The sequence below is a fragment of the Chinchilla lanigera genome, unplaced genomic scaffold (genome assembly GCF_000276665.1).
Source record: "Chinchilla lanigera isolate Chin_1 unplaced genomic scaffold, ChiLan1.0 scaffold00082, whole genome shotgun sequence".
NCBI lineage: Eukaryota > Metazoa > Chordata > Mammalia > Rodentia > Chinchillidae > Chinchilla > Chinchilla lanigera.
In genome coordinates, this window is record NW_004955483.1 from 8,088,547 (window position 1) to 8,105,653 (window position 17,107).

The window sequence follows — 17,107 nt, forward strand, 5'->3', positions numbered from 1 at the left end:
CGGGCCTCATCTTCTTGAGTTAAGACTCCTGCCATGGGCTTTGCTATGGAGTGATACCTAAGTTTTGAGAAGATGTGAACATCTCATGATTGATATGAAGGAACAAGTCATGGACAAAAGGTCAAGATCTTTCTCTGGGAAATGTTGCCACTGATGCTGCTTTACAAAGTCATACAATGAATGGTTTATGAAAAATTTTCATATTTAAAAGATTTTCTTCTTGGAAATATATCAAGTGAAAACTAGATTCTTTGGGGAAACGTTTCCCTCCTGATAAATTACACTTGTCATGGGCGACATGGAAGACAATTCAGTTGCATAAGGTTGTGTGAAAAACTCTGAAAGAAACTAATCATGATGGTGACTTTGGAATTATGCTTGCAAGATTATAGGTTCTTATGGAGCTAAGTCCACAGATGCATTACAAAAAATGCAGGAAAGCTATATCTCCTAGGGAAGGTTTAAGTGGAAACCTTGAAGATTTAAAAAGGAGAGAAGCAATATTAGAAAAAACTTTATACCTCCTAAAAAGCCAAAAACTTTTCTTCAATTAGTATGGGAAGCATTACAAGATGTCATTTTAATTATGTTAGAAATTGCTGCTATGGTATCATTAGGCCTTTCTTTTTATCAGTCTCCAGAAGGAAATTCTGCATGTTGTGGAGAAATTTCCGTCTAGGAGGAAGATAAAGGCTAAACAGGCTGGATTGAAAGATCCACAGTCCTGTGGTCAGTGGTGTGTGTATGGTATTAGTAACAGCTTTTAATGTTTGAAGTAAGGAAAAACAGTTTAGAGGTCAAATTGAACAAGTCAAACTGAACAAGAGCACAAGTTCACCGTCATCTAGGTGGTCAGGTCATTCAGACTCCTGTAGCTGACATTACTGTTGGAGATGTTACTGAAGTGAAATATGGGGATGTCTTCCAGCTGGTGGTAAACTCATTCAAGGCAATGATCTTAAAAGTGATGAATGCTCATTGACTGATGAATATGATCATGTAAAGAAGCCTTTAGGGAAGGATATGTTACTTATATCAGGTACTCACCTAATGGAAGGTTCTGGAAGAATGGTAGGTACTTCTGTAGATATAAACTCTCAAACTAGAATTAGCTTTACCTTATTTGGAGCTGGGGGTGAAGAGAAAGAGAAGAAAGATGAGAAGATAAAGGAAAAGAAAAATAAGAAACAGAATGGAGCTATTGAGAATCACAACAAAGCAAAAGCTCAGAATGGTGCAGCCGTGGAAATGCAACCATTAAAGAGTGAAGATGTGGAGAAGATGAAAAAGACAAGAAAAAGCAAATTTGCCAAAAAAGGAAAAATCTGCTTTACAAGGGAAACTAACAGAAGTGGCTATTCAGATTGGCAAAGTAGGTCTGTTGATGTCTGCCATCACAGTTATGAGTCTAGTATTGTATTTTGTAACTGATACTGTCTAGGTTCAGAAGGACCATGGCTTACTGAATGTACACCTATTTACACACAATATTTTGTGAAGTTCTTCATTACTGGAGTGATGGTTTAGTGGTTACAGTGCCAGAAGGTCTTCCACTAGAAGTCACTATTTCACTGGCTTATTTGGTCAAGAAAATGATGAAAGATAGTAGTTTAGGCATCTGAATGCTTGAGAAACTATGGGAAATGCGAAAGCTATTTGTTAAGCTTATCTATGGCAGGAACATTGACAATGAATGGAATGACAGTTGTTGAAGCTTACACAATGAAAAACATTTTAAAAAGACTCCAGAACCAGAAGCTATTCCACCAAATGTTTTGTACTACAGGAATTTCTGCAAGTTGTGCTTATACATCAAAAATATTGCTGCCAGAAAAAGAGGGTAGGTTACCTCATTATGTTGGTAATAAAACGGAATGTTCCTTTTGGGATTTCTCTTGGGTTTTAAATGGAACTATCAGGATGTTACAAATTAAATAGCAGAAGAAGCATTATACAAAGTCTACACCTTCAGTTCTGTTTGGAAGTCCATGAGTAGTGTCCTGAAAAATTCAGATGAAAGCTATCATATATTCAGCAAGGGTGCCTCTGAGAGAATCTGAAAAAAGTGTTTCAAAGTCTTAAGTGTTAATGGTGAGACAAAAGACCAGGGGACCATGATGATACTGTAAAAACTGATGAAATGATGGCATCAGAAGGTTTGAGAACATGTCTTGCATTCAGAGATTTTTCCAGCAGGAGAACCAGAACCAGAGTTGGATTAAAAAAAAAAAAGAAATGATACTGTCACCGACCTTAAATGCATTGCTGTTATGGGGACTGGATACCCTGTGAGACTGAGGTGACGGATGCAATCTTTTATATTTTATATTCATCAAGATATTTACCATTTCTCATACTTTCATTCGATACTGAAGACCGGAGTTTCCATCTAATATTTTTTTCTTCCAGCCTGAACATTTTTTTCTAGCAATGGTCTGTTAATAATAAATTCTCTTGATTTTTTTATATCTAGAAATGTCTTTATTTTGCCTTTTTCCTTGAAAAATATTTTTGTTGATGTACAATTCCAGGATGCCATTTTATTTTTGAGCACCTTGAAGATGTTCCTCTACTTTCTGAACACTATAATTTCCATTAAGCAGTAATGTGAATAATCTTCTTTTTACGGTATATTCATCTTGTTTTCCAGAATTTTCTGTTTCTCTTTAAATTTGAGCAGTTTTTCAGTGATATCCTGATGGAAATTTCCTCATATTTATCTTCACTGCTATCCTATAATGTAAATTTATGTTTTTCTTAATTTATGGGAATTTTTGGCCATTATTTCCACAGATATGTTTTCTACTCTATTTTCTCTCTTGTGCCTGTCATATATATTGTAGGTCTTTTAATATTATCCCCATATTCCTTTGATTCTATTCATTGTTTCAAAAATCTGCTTTTTCCCCTCTCTCCTTCAGAGGAGATAATGCTATCTATCATCAAGTTCATAGTCTTTTTCCTCAGTTATTTTTGTCTGCTAGTAAGTGAATTTCTATCTTAGACATTGTACCTTTATTTCTAGGGCTTTGTTGTTGCTGTTGTTCTTTAGTGTTCCTGTTTAGTGTTCTCTAAAATTTCTTTTTAGTGTTCATTAAAATTTCTCTTTAGTGTTCGCTAAATTTTCCCATCTGTTTACTCATTACAAATGTTCTTTCTTTATGTCATTACATTAAAGTAACTGCTTTTACTTACTTGTTTGCAAATTCCAGCATCTGGATCATCTTAAAGTTGATTTTTTTTTAATAGGTCACATTTTCTTATTTCATTATATTTTGATAAAGTTTGAATTGTATCCTGGACACTGTGAATGTTATGTTGTAGACACTCTTAATTCTGTTATATTTCTCCCAAGATTATTAAACTTTTTGTTTGTTTTAGCAGACAGTTGAGTTTACGATACAGAAAATTTGAAGAAAAAGATTCTTTCAGATTCTTTCAGTTTCTTTCCTTTTCAGAATTTTCCAGCCTTCCTCTTTGCCTGAAAGTCTTCTCTTGTTCTTCAAAACATAAAAACCAAAGTTTTTATATAAAACTTTGAGTCACACTGCATGGTACAAGTTAAGGAAATTTTTAATGCTGGAAGTATGAAAATAGGAAAACTTGTCTAGTGCCATTTCCTTCTTTCAGTGCTCAAATCCTCTCCAAAATTTGCTTGCCCATGATTGCTCTTCAAGGTCTAGTTACTCTCCACATATGTAGATTTCAGAGCATATGGAAAAAACATAAGCTAGTTATAATTCAATCAAAAGAAAGGAAGTCTATTCTTTTAAATCATATCTTTTAAATGTCTTTGAATTGTTTTGGCCGGCAAAATATTTTCAGCAAATATTTTCCATGTGCTCACATTGTATGGTAAGCACTGTGTTAGACAATGTGATATAAAGATGTCCTCCAGGCACTGATGGTCTGCCAGGTATATAGATGGCCAAATTACCCAGAAGAATATGCTATAGGTAGATGTTATGTTTTGGACCTAAAACATCACCCAAAAGTCTCACTGTGTTGAAGGCTTAGTCCCCATTTCAGAGGTGGAGCTTTTGGAAAGTGATCAGGGCATAAGGGTGCTAACATCATCAACAGGTTAATCCATCTATGAGTCCATAACTGGGTCATGAATGGGTTATTAGGAAGTGGGGCCTATTTGAAAGAATGGGTCATGAGGGAGCCAGAACAGAAGTCCCCAGCCCCTTCTGCCTGGGCTCTTTTCCTCTCTGCTTCCTGGCTGTCATTAGCTGAGCTGCTTTCCTCCCACTTGCTTTCCTGCCTCACCACTCTCCTAGACGCAGTGGAGCCAAGTGACCAAGGACTGAAACCATGAACCAAAGTCAGTGTTTCCTTCTTCAAGCTAACACAAATGTTAAGTGCTATGCTATGCTGAAGAGGGAGAGACAACCCCAACCACACAAGGCCACTACAGAGAAGGCATGGCACCCCAGAATTTCAGACTGATCAGTGCCATCAACACTGGTTTCCTTATCCTAAAGGAACCAAATGTAAATAATTGTTTTTTTGGTCTTTTTGAGACAGGGTCTCGCTATGCAGTTCAGGCTGACCTTAAACTCACTTTGTAGCCCAGGCTGGCCTTGAGCTCACAGCAATCCTCCTGCCTCAGCCTCCCAAGTGCTGGGATTACAGGCATGCGCCACCACGGCCAGCCTCCAAATGTAAATAATTGTATTAAGTTACCTTGTTTATTTGGCTAATAACAGGATCTTCTTTCCTGCAGCCATAGTCAGAATTGTGCAGCCGTATAAAAAATAAAATAAACTGACAGCTGTATTTCAAAGCACCTGAGGGTATTTCACTAATATTTTGACACCACAGTAGTAAATCTATTAATATTGGACCAGGTAGGTCAAAAGTGCACATTTTGAACAAAAATCTTGTATATTACAATAAAGTACTTCCCATAGTTTTTTGAAATTCTCTCCTTGCTGAGTGCGGTGGCACACACCTGTAATCTCAGCACTCAGGGGGGTGATGCAAGAGGATAGCCATGAGTCTGAGGCCAGCCGAGGCTACATAGCGAGATACTGTCTCAAAAAACAAACAAACAAAATTCCCTCCTGTGTTTATTTTTGTTCCTCAGCAAGGCAACCAGAGATTTTATGAGAGGAGTCAAATTTACACGACAAGTATTTTCCTAATTCACAGGTATTCATCACTGAGGTGTCCTCTTGCCTTCTCTTTCCACGCTCTTGGTATCTGGTGCTGCTCAGCCGCTGCCAACAAACAATGAGGGACCAGGACTCTGACAGACAGTCTGGCAGTGGGAGTATGATTTGAGTTCTCCTCCGCCCAACCTCAGTAGCTTAGGTGACAAAGCTCTCACACACTCACCAGAGGAATATGCGGAAGCAAACGTTCAGCTGGTGGCTTAGTTTAATAGATGAGGAGTAGCATGTTAAAAGAAGTGAGAGGTGGACGAAGTGGTGCAGGCCTATGATCCTAGCACTGTAGGAGTCTACAGCAGGACAATGGCAAGATCGAGCCCGGCCTTGTCAACTAGCAACATAGCAAGACCTGTCTCAGAATAAACAGGGCTAGGGCTGTAGCACAGTGTGGAGGCCCTAGGTTCAGTCTGTAGTGGGGGCTGGTGGAGTGTGATTTAGAAATATTGACTAATTTTGAAAAACTGTATCAGAGAAACATAGAGCCTTAGAATATCTTTGATTCTAGGCACTCATTACTTGGTTAGGAAATTTAAAATCACTTCTCCTGTTCCAATGGAAACCAGCCTTAATGATGTGTTGATTTGGTGGGTATTTCACAATTAATAAGTATTTACTGCCGATGCATGTGTTAAATTTTCTGTAAGATCTTATCTTTGCTGTGAAAGTTGCCAAATAATTTATGAAGACTATTTAGCACCATCTCTTCATGGAACCACCACCAATGAAAGGCTTCCTGTCAGGATATGACCTTTGCTTGGGTTCCATACTTTCTCTTCCAGCCAAGTTCAATCATTTCCGTCTCCCTCCTGGGGAGAGTGTGCCAACACGCACAGCTCCCCTGCTGCTACACTCTGAAGTTTGCTCTTTCTCCAGGGGCACAGTACAAGAGGCTTCCAGTTAAAGGTTCTCTGCCAGGAGTAGCCACCTAGCACACAGGTCTTGCTATCGGCTCCTGTCAAGGCTAGACTGACAGCCCCAACCTTGTTCTCAGACTTCACCTCATCTTCGTGATGAGGATACTGCGCCTTGATTCCACCTCTGCTGCCTTGAACTTCCTTTATCCAACCGCAGTGAAATGTTGTGACACTTTCTATTTTTTAGCCAATGCCACTACTAGTTGAGCATCCTTAATCTAAAAATGTGAACTCTAAAATGCTCCAAAATCCACAAATTTTGAGCTCTGACATAACACCACAAGTGAATTCAACACCAAACCTTATATGGCAGGCCACAGTCAAAATCCACAAAATTATTTTAAATACTGTATAAAATTACCTTCAGACTATTATATGAGGTATATATGACACATGATGATTCAGTGTTTAGACTTGAGTCCTATCCACCAAGATATGTGACATGTAAGTATTCTAAAACTTGATTTTAAAAATCTAAAATCTAAATCCCTTCTGGTCCCAAGTATTTCAGGTAAGTATTTCAAGCTATAGATATCAGCCAGGCATGGTGGCGCATGCCTGTAATCCCAGCACTCGGGAGGCTGAGGCAGGAGGATCGTTGTGAGTTCGAGAACATCCTGGGCTAGAAAGTGAGCTCAAGGCCAGCCTGAACTGCACAGTGAGACCCTGTCTCAAAAAGATTTAAAAAAGAAAAAAAAACAAACAAGCTATAGCGATCATGGAAGTTATACGGTTGAATTTGGGATGGCAGGGGTCATTACAGGAAAGAAGCAGGGTGTGAGAGGATGCAAAGTAGAAACGGGAAAAGACGTATTTGTTCCCAATTGTGTGCAGTGATTCTACGTTGGATCCTTTCCTTTGGTGCTTGCAGTACTCATCACAGCCAGGAAACAGTTGCTAATGGCATTTTTACAAATGAAGAAACCCAGGTGCAGAGAGAGAAAATAATTTGCCAATGTCACATCTACAGAAAACAACCTAGGTATTTAATCCCTCTGAGTCTTCGTTTCTTTTGGTCTATAGAGGGGATTTTCTTTCCTTTTTGTAATATTAGGGATTGAACCCTGGGCCTACAAAAGGGCCTACATCCCTAACTCTCTTTTTTTTATTTTGAGACAGGGACTCATTAAGTTTCCAAGTTTCCCAGGCTGTACACAAACTTGTGATCCTCCTTCCTCAGCCTCCTAGAGTGCTGGGATTACAAGTGGAAACCCAAGCCCAGCTTTAGAACGGAAACTCAGAAGTTACTTTCTGGAGTTGTTCTGAGGCCCATGTGCACGAGAACAGGTCTTGATGTGTGACCAGTACTCTGTAACTCTTCGTAATTATTTTTGCTTGAAATATTTACAGTAGGGCACACCCTCTTTGTTTTTTAAGCATGGCAATTAAAGATTATGAGGTGTACAGCTGTAGAAAGCCAGCTTATTACCATGAGCTGAGAGCCTGCCTGACCACAAAGACCATGGAGAAAAAAGCAAAGTTGAGAAATGAGGAAGATGATGGGCACTTTACATGTCCCCAGAAGCTAGATGCAACCCTTGATGTCCAGTGATCTGAGCTGATAGTTTTCTGTTCTCCTTAAACAAGCTTGAGTCGGGTGCTTGTGACTTTCACATGAAAGAGTGTTAAGAAAATCCTAGAAGACATCATACATTTCAACATTTGGTTTATACCTCTGTCAAGGGAGTCCAGTGCTGGTTTATAGTCTGTGTTCAGAGTTCTACATAGAAAACAATTTGGTTCCCATAAGTTTTGAGCAGAAGGTCAAGCTACTAAGTTGTTTTCTTTTTCTGACAAGTGCCAGGAAAATGGCCTGATACTAATTGAAAAAATTTTGCTTTTTTGTGTTTTTTGGTGTTTTTTTTTTTTTTTTTCTGGATTATCAGTACTTTTTTGACACATAAGAGTATAAAATTTGGCAAGATCACAAAGATCGATCCTGATGTTAACTCCCCCAAAACAACCAAACTGAAGCCTGAGGAGTTAAATAATTTGGACAAACTAGTTGCATTACTTGGGAGGAAAACCAGACTTGTAAATTTGCTACCGTTTTAACTCTCTCAGTGGATTTTCACCAATAAAAGCTGCATGCAGCACTTTTTCTACATAGATAAGCAGAACTGGAAGGAGTGCACAGCTGATGTCAGCTCCGCTGACTCCAACCTAGTATGGCGTTTTTCACATTGTATTATGCTTGTTCCTATAACTAAACCCCTTTCTGTGGCCACCATATTTACATAACACACTATAGCAAAATATACCAAATATAGTGTAGAACTGTAGCCCTATAGGATAGTACTAGAAAGGGATAATGTAGGAAAGAGGAGAGATATAAAGAGATAGATATGTTGTGATCAAGATATATGGTGAATTTTTAAAAAAAAGGTATTACAGCAAAAGGCACATTGCCATGAATCCCCCCTCACTTCAAACACACTTATCCATTGCTCTTGCCACTCTGTGAACCAGTTCTGGAAGTCCCCTTTTATGGGTGGCATTAGTTGTCATGGCTGCCTCAATGTCCTGAATAGACTAAAACATTTACCTTTCATGGCCATTTTGACTCTGGGAAAGAGCCGGAAGTTGCATGGTACCAGATCCAGTGAATAAGGTGGATGAGGACGCACTGTAGTGTTCTAGGAGCTGCCTTTCCATTCGGTGGCACTTGGCAGCAGCATTCGCTGCATTTTTCCTCGTACCTCGTAAAGACACTCACAAAAGAGGGCCTCCAGAACTGCTTCAGAAAGTGGCAAGAATGACGGGACAAGTGTGTTTAAAGCAAGAAGAATGAATAGCTGTGATAACTGTATTGCTGATGTCTGATGGTGTATTGAAATGAACAGTTAATGATTACAATTTTTATATGTTCTGATCGATTGTGCACGCTTGTGTCTGATGGTCTGAGCAACTGATTTGAAAGTAACAACATGCAATGGAATTACAATGGTGAACTCCTACCATCGTGTCTAGTGAAACTCTGTATTATCTCTACTGTTTTATTAAAGAATTATTTTCTTATTCCCTATAATGGTTTAAGCAATCTTGCATTCTTACATTGGGTAATCTGAGCAATGTAGTTGAGGATAACCATGTGTAATGTAACAACCACTGTTGATTTGTATTATTTTATCTTGAGACCCTGTATCACTTTGAATGTTCTTGCTTTGATTTGTTTATGTTTGTGATACTGGTATGCTGCTACTGTTCTATGTCTTTGTTTGTTTCTCATTTACTACTCTCTTTAAAATAAAAAAATTTTTAAAAAGCAAGAAAAAGTCTTTTTAAAGGGAATTAATGGCAATTTGTCTCTTATGATAACATATTTTGAAAATTTAAACATTCACCATATATGTTGATTATCCCTGATAAATGAATTTACGACTTAAATAGGTTTTACTGTACTACTTCTCAGCACCATGTATAAGTTATTTTTCATTATAAATTTCTCAGGGTGGTATGGATGTAGACATGGACTACTTACCACAGCTCTGGTATTCTGGGAAATGCCATATTATACGCAGGAATTTTCACATTTTTTCACAAAGCTGAGCAAGCACCTTTCTCTATGATTCAATGCTGCCTTTTTTAGTATATGTGCTGCCGAAGCGAGCACCAATGCTGCCTTTTTATTTGGTTTTTCTGGATCATCATTTTTCATTCACACCTTTGGTTCTCATGTGCCCATTCACATTCTAACTTCTCCACACTCCTACATTTGCTTACTTCTGTGCTTGTAGTTGTTTTTCTCAGTCTCTGTGTATGGCCTTTATCTTGACAGGGAAGCGATATGGTGAGACTATGTGTCTGGCAGGTTCTATTTAGGGAGGTATGACCAGCATGCATTCACTCCGGCGGACAGGATCAGCCCTGACTTGACTTTATCTCAATAGCTCACCTAAAGTGAGCTGGCAGGCAAAAGCAGCACAAATTCCTGCAGGAGACTACCCTGGGAGGAGGGGTGCCGCAGAAGCTGTTTCCACTGGTCGGTGAGTCCGAGGTGAGTCCTACCCACTTCCCAGGCCACAGTCTGCAGCAGGAGTCCCTACACATTCCCCAGGCATCAGAAGCCCCCGCCTGACTTCCAGAGTTGCACTAACAAGTCATTTCCAGCTTAGTCTTACCCCTTTTCTCTCCTGACAAGCTGACACAGTCTAGGGTGGCATTTGTATTATGAATGGAAGCATCAGCCTTCTTCGTCAAAGGTCCATAGCAATTATCACTCTATACACTGCTGTCCCTCCTTATTCTTCTTTTGCACTGTCTACATCTGCCTTCTTGAGTCCTCAAAATCCTAACAGTAATTTTGAATATACTCTATACAATGAGTAAGCTTTGTCTTCATTTATAATGTTCTCTCTTTTTTTTTTGGTAACGGGAATTGAACTCAGGACCTTGTGTTTGTCAGGCAGGCACTGTGCTGCTAAGCTACATCCACGTCCCTCATTTATAGTTTTCAAAATCTCTTATTTTCAGGAACCCGTGTGAGAGCTGGGGCATCACAGCACAGCACTGGATCTAACATCCACGCTGATCCAATTACAAGAATATTTCTATCTATCGATCAATCATTTACATCACAGGCTTTTTCTTATTCTTGCATTCTCCCCACATCTTCACATCCATCCTAAAACTAAGTTGTATTTTATGTTAGTCTTAATTTAAAAAAAAGTTTCAAGAGTAATAATGCAGGCCCTCAGTGTCACAACGCAGGCCACAAAATCAATCAAGCAGTTTCAAGGCCAGGTGTGATTAGTTGACAGGTGGAAAACTGAATAAACTATTTAGAAATACTCATCACGCCGGCATGGTAATGCACGCCTATAATCCCAGCACTCCGGAGGCTGAGGCAGGAGGATCTTTGCTAGTTCAAGGCCAGCCTGGGCTACAAAGTGAGTTCAAGGCCAGCCTGACCTGCATAGCAAGACCCATCCTCAAAAAGACAGAAAAAAAAAAACAACTCATCAAGCTTCATTTCACATTTTAATACTATCTATAAGGTTAGATTAGAAAACAGATTCTGAAAGGTCAATGGTAATTATGCTTCTAGTGTTTTCCAGCTCAGTGACTTTCTTGGGGGCATACTTATTCTTTTCACTACTTTATATTGAACCAAAACCTTCCTATGGATGGTTCTTGTCACACAGTTTGTTATCTGAGCACCTACTCATTTGTGATTTTTTTTTTAACACTTTGGTTTATCTTGGAATTTGTCAATATATGCTCTAGTTGGCACCATAACAAGAACTGTGCCTGCTCAACAGACTGTCCCTGTGTCTTCTCACCCAATCTTACCTCTGGGACTCACAAAATGGTGACATCCAGTAACTCCTTAGAAGCCACCTCACAGGTATAAATGAAGGAAACTATAATAGAATGAAGGCTGATCTGATGACACTAGATCTCTTCCAGGGAAGAAGAGGCTACAGCAGTTTACTCTTGCCATAAACCTGAGAATCCTGTAACCTGAGAAGTACCGCCTGGCTGGCCATTAGTTTAAGTAAAGTGCCTGTTTGGGCTCAGGTATCGCACTGTGGTGTTAAATTCAATATCTAAAGACTTACGTGGTTTGGACTCAGAATGTTCTCGTGAACACAACTTTTCCCTTCATCACGTTGCATACAAACCCTGTAACTGATTCAGATTTCAGGACAGCCTGGACCACAAGGCAGGCTGAAGCAGAGACAGCATCTAAGTTCAAAACTCATCTGTCTCCTGTTTAAGTTCAGAACACCTCCAGAGGGGGGATGGCTGTTGATTGTATAGCCTGTCTAACTGCCCTGGGTTCCTGTCTCACCCAGCTTTCAACTTGCTATGGTGCATATCTAGATGTCCCCCAAGAGCCTCATGTGCTCATAAGCAGGGCTTTTGAAAGTCGATTGAATCGTGGGGGTGCAATAGGTGAATGTGATGTTGGGAAGCAGGATCTAGCTGGAAGAGGCAGGTCACTGGGGACATGACCCACAGTGTCTGTCTCCCTACCCAGCTCCTCCCTGAGCTCTGTACTTCCTGGCCACCATGAAGTGAGCAGCTGTCCTCTGCCCAGGCCCTTCCACCACACCTCCAACCATGCAAGCAGAGAAACTTCTAGAACATGAGCCAAAATAAACCTCTCCTTTAAGTTGTGAGTGTCGGATATTTTGGTCCTATGATGAGGAAAGTGACAAAGACCCAGGTTGTAGTGGATTGACAACTGGTGGTCAACTTATAACCCCCAGCTGAACTGAGTAAGTGTGATGCTGGGTGTGGGAGGCCCACCTGGGGACTGTTGCCAGCAGCATAAGAGGCAGACCTGGAGAAGAAAAGAGGCTGTTAGGATCTGAGAGAGGCTGTTGGAAGTTGGTAGACGCTCTAAGGAGCTGTTGGTTCTGTTGGAGGATCTCGTCATGCTGACTTTCCTGATGAACTTGGCTGGTTTCATCCTCCAAGGAACTTGGGATCTTGTTGTTGCTGAGAATGGCTTCTGTTCACATTGGGGGAGCTCTGGTCCTCACTCTGAGCACTGCTTCCTGGCTCTGAAGGGGAAGATGGTGCGCAGCTCAGTCTCCTGGAAAAGCTTGTCGTGGCTTTCCTGATGGAACTTGGCCTTCCTGATCATTGGAGAAACTCAGGACCTCACTGTTGCTGAAGATGGCTGTGGTGCTTTTTAGGGGATCTCTGTTCTTACTTTGAGCATCGCTTCCTGGCTCCAGTGCAGATCCCTCAGCCTGCTAGCACAGATCTTTCATCCTACTGGCACAGAATTTCTAGCTTCCATCACTGACCATTGGGCCTTCACAGTGTAGATCCATGAAACAGGCCTGCATGAGACATTGTTATGGGCTCCAGGCCTCCAGCTAGACTTGTGGGAGGCATTGTTATGAGCTCTAGGCCTTCAGCTAGACTCATGCAGGACATTATTGTGGGATCCAGACTCTCAGCTGGATTCTTTGGTCCCTAGTGTGTGGACATATTTCCTGCACTCTCTTGGATATGATTCTTTGGATGATTATTATAAAATAATTGTGTAAAATATGTGTCCTGTATTATATTGTCCCCTTAAAATAACCCCCAAACTATGACACAGGTAAAGCTTAAAACCCCCACATAGTAGGGGTTAACACTTTCAACATGCGTATGGATGGGTTACATCTGCAAAGAAAGCATCTGAGTTTTTTTTTTTGTTGTTTTTTTTTGAGTCAAGTTCTCACTCTGCAGTTCAGGCTGGCCATGAACTCACTGTGTAGCCCAAGGTGGTCTCGAACTCACGGTGATCCTCCTGCCTCAGCCTCCCTGGTGCTGGGATTACAGGTATGCAACACCACACCCAGCTCAGTTCTTTTCTTCTGTTATAGAGGATAACATGCAGACAGCCCTGCACCTTCCTGAGGTCCCCAGCACAGAGCAAGTATACCACTGGACACTTTCAGCTGCCTGTAATGGAAAACCCAACTCAAAACAGCTTAGGTAAGACAAATATTTATTATCTTGCACCAGAATTCCAGAAGCAGGGTGGCTCCCAGGTAGATCAAGTCAGCAACTCAACAATATTATCAGCTACCAGGTTCTGTTACATCTTCTTGCTGTGCGAGCCTCACACTAGTGCTTCTGAAAAGAACAAGATCACTGTCCTCTCTTAAAGTCACATTCAGGAGAGGAAGAGATCATTTCATTCTTCCTCTGTCTCTGTCTCATGTGTGTATGTGTGTGGTTTTTTTGTTTTTTGATTGTGTGTTTTGTTTTGGACAGTGCTGGGGATTGAACCCAGCATCTTATGCATGTCAGGCAAGTGCTCTACCACTCAGCTACTGCCCCAGCCCTATGTGCCATGTTTCATTTTAAGAAAAAAAAATTCCTAAAAGATATCATGTTACAAAGTCCAAATCCTAGACACATGATGGGTCCTAACCCAATCACTGACATGGGGAATGAGACCAGCACGGTTGGTTTAGTCACAACCCTGAGAACATATTTGAATATTTGAAGCAGGAAACTTCTTAAAACAATTCCCATCTCCAGATATTCTGATTTAATTGATTTGGTGGGGTGTAGACCCAGACATGGGGGTTGAAAACAAAATTTTAACTGACACATAAAAATGAGCATATTAGCGCCAGGAATGTAGCTCAGCGGCACGGCAACTGCCTGGCAAGTGCAAAGCCCTGAGTTTGATTCCCAGTACCAAAAAAAGAAACTGTACATAATAATGGGGCACCATGTAATGTTTCATTACATGTATGATGTTTAAATCAGGTTAGACATTTTTTCCTTACATATTTTTCATTTTTTTATAGTGAAAACATTCAAAATCCTTTCTTCTACCTTTTTGAAATGCATGGTACATTATCGTTATCAATAGTCACTTTACTGTATAATAGTACTTTCTCGAGCCTAATTGTGACTTAGCACCTATGGGTACTTAGAAAGTGAATACGCTGAAGCATAACACAGTTAACCTTTCCACGTTCTTCCCTTACCTCTTCCCTCCCCAGCCTCTGGTAACTACCATTCTACTCTCACCTTCTACAAGTTCAAGTTTTTTTAGATTCACATATGAATGACATCATGATCCATTTGCCTTTTGTTCCTAGCTTATTTCACTTAACATAATGAACTCAGTTGTATCCATGTTGTCACAAATGACAGGACTTCATTCTTCTTTATGGCTGAGAGTAGCATTCTTTTGTGTACATGTTTTGTGCTTACTACCTGGTGCTACCCCCAGGAAATGGAGTCTTGTACCACACTCTGCTGTCTGAGGTTGGAGTAGTTTTGGAAAAAGTAGGCCCTTGATCACTCTTATGTCCTCCAAAAGGCTCACGTACTCAGAGATGAGGATTTGGGGAAGTTATTGGATCATGGAGGTGCTGTATCTACCAGTGGATTAATCTATTGATGAGTTCATAGCAGGAAGTGCCGTTAGGTACGGTTGGTTGAAGGAGGAGTGCTCTTAGGGGTGTGCCTTTGGAGGGTGTATCTCTCACTTTGCCTTGCTACTTGCTGTCTGTTTCTGCCTGTCACGGGGTGGGAACTTTTCTCCACTAGGCCCTTCTGCTGTGCCATTTATCCTGTGGAGCCTGTTTACTATGGACTGAACCCTCTGAAACTGTGAGCTGAATAAACCTCCCTTTGAATTGAGGCCTTCAGGTCTTTTGTCTCAGTAACAAGAAAGCTGAGTGAAAAAGCCACCTATGCTGGAGTTAAGCTGGGTTATGTCTGAATCTAACAGATACAAGGAGCTTCATGGTCTCACGGGTGCACTGAGACTCACCCCTTAGCTGGTGCAATGCAGGCTAAAGCACAAGTCCTTCCCACGGGGCGCTGGTCTCTGCTGGGTGCAGGGGTAGTTCTAGAGCCTTGTCTGTGGTCAGACCACTGGCCTGGTGACAGCTGTTCTGCCTGAGGTTGGGGATGGGTGTCACCAAGACTGACACTGACTTGGTCACATCTGAATCTCAAACCACAGGGCCCTGCAATCTCAGGAGAAAGGCTGGTGTTCCCTGGGCCTACTCCAAGGCTAGACATGATGACGCTGAAACTTGGCTCTGTCCCACTGCCACACACACCCCACCTGATGCAGGGACCAGCCTGCAGGCCCCATCCGTGAGCTCCGGCTTGTGTGCTAGGCCTTCAGTTTCTACCAGGTGTGGAGCCTTAGCCTGGTGAGGCTGGCACAGGGCTCTAAGCTAAAGCCTTGTGCTAGAGTTTTTCTCTTCATCTGCTACCCAAGCATGTTGAGGGTTGGTGGCTTCTGTCAGCCCTGTGGCCTATGGGCAGTTCTTGCTCCTCAGTCCATGGGTTTCATGACCTCGGCCTGGGTCTCAGGTCTCCAGCCTGGTCTTACTTCTCCCTCCCCCAAGCTGAAGGTGTCTCTCGCCACACTGGGCTGGTTAGGGTTAGGGGTGGAATGACGCAGGCACCTTTTTATTCCAGCCTACTTTGACACATCTTTTTATTTTGTTATCCTAAAAGCAAGCAGTGTGGCCTCTTGCCTGATTTCCTCTGCTCTTGTGAAGGTAGCTTTGAGTGTAAAAAGCCATTCAAGTTGAGAGACAGTCACTAGAGGGTCTTCCTCAGCCTCCATCTTGCTCATTTCTGAGTTTTTAAAAACTATCTTTGGTGACTTTAGTTTGTAGCCAGAGTTGAGAACTAAGAAAAACCAGAAATTATCCTTGAATCATGTCAGGCAGAGATGAAAATCAGCCTCAGTCAGGAAGACAACAGAAAATGGCTAGTGGACACACAATCCACAGATAATCCAAAGATGTTTCCAGTGGGGTATGGTGGCAGACACCTGTAATCCCAGCATTCTGGGAAGCTGAAACAGGAGGCTTATGAAGTTGAGCCCAGCCCGGGCAACTTAGTGACTTAGTAAGAGATCTCAAAATAAAAAATAAAAAGAGCTGAGTATGTAGCCCAGTGGGAAGACCCTGGGTTCAATCCCCAGTGCCACACACAAAACATTTTATTCCTTTAGTTTCTCTAAAGAAGATATACAAATGCCAAAAAAAAAAAAAAAAAAAAAAAAAGCACACAAAAAGACCCCTACTATCACTAAGAATTAGGGAAATGCAAATCAAAATGACAATGGGATAGCACTTTACACCCATTAGGATGGCTGCTATTAAAACAGAAAGGCTAAAAAAGAAAAAAAGAAAAAAAAAGAAGGGCTGAGGTGCAGCTCACTGAGACAGCATTTGTCTAGCACGTGTGAGGCCCAGAGTTTAGAAAAAAACCAAAAACATAGCAAGTGTTGGCAAGGATGTGGAGAAGCTGGAGCTCTTGTGTGCTGCTGATGGGAATATAAAGTGGTTCCTCAGCACACTAAATATAGAATTACCTATGATCCAATAATTCCACTTCTAGGTAAATACCTTAAAAAATTGAAAGCAATTTCTCAAAGAGATACTTGTATACCTATGGTCATGGCAGCATTAGTCATAGTAGCTAAGAGATAAAAGCCACCCAAGTGTCCATTGATGAAGGACAAAATGTGGAATATACACCTAACTGAGTATTTTTTTTGTCTTTGAAAGGAAG

General features: G+C 41.1%; 1 pseudogene; it reads left to right on the forward strand.

The window, feature by feature from the left end:
* The first annotated feature begins 416 nt into the window (after positions 1 to 416).
* On the forward strand, positions 417 to 2,239 carry LOC102008535 (annotated as a pseudogene).
* The last annotated feature ends 14,868 nt before the right edge of the window (positions 2,240 to 17,107 follow it).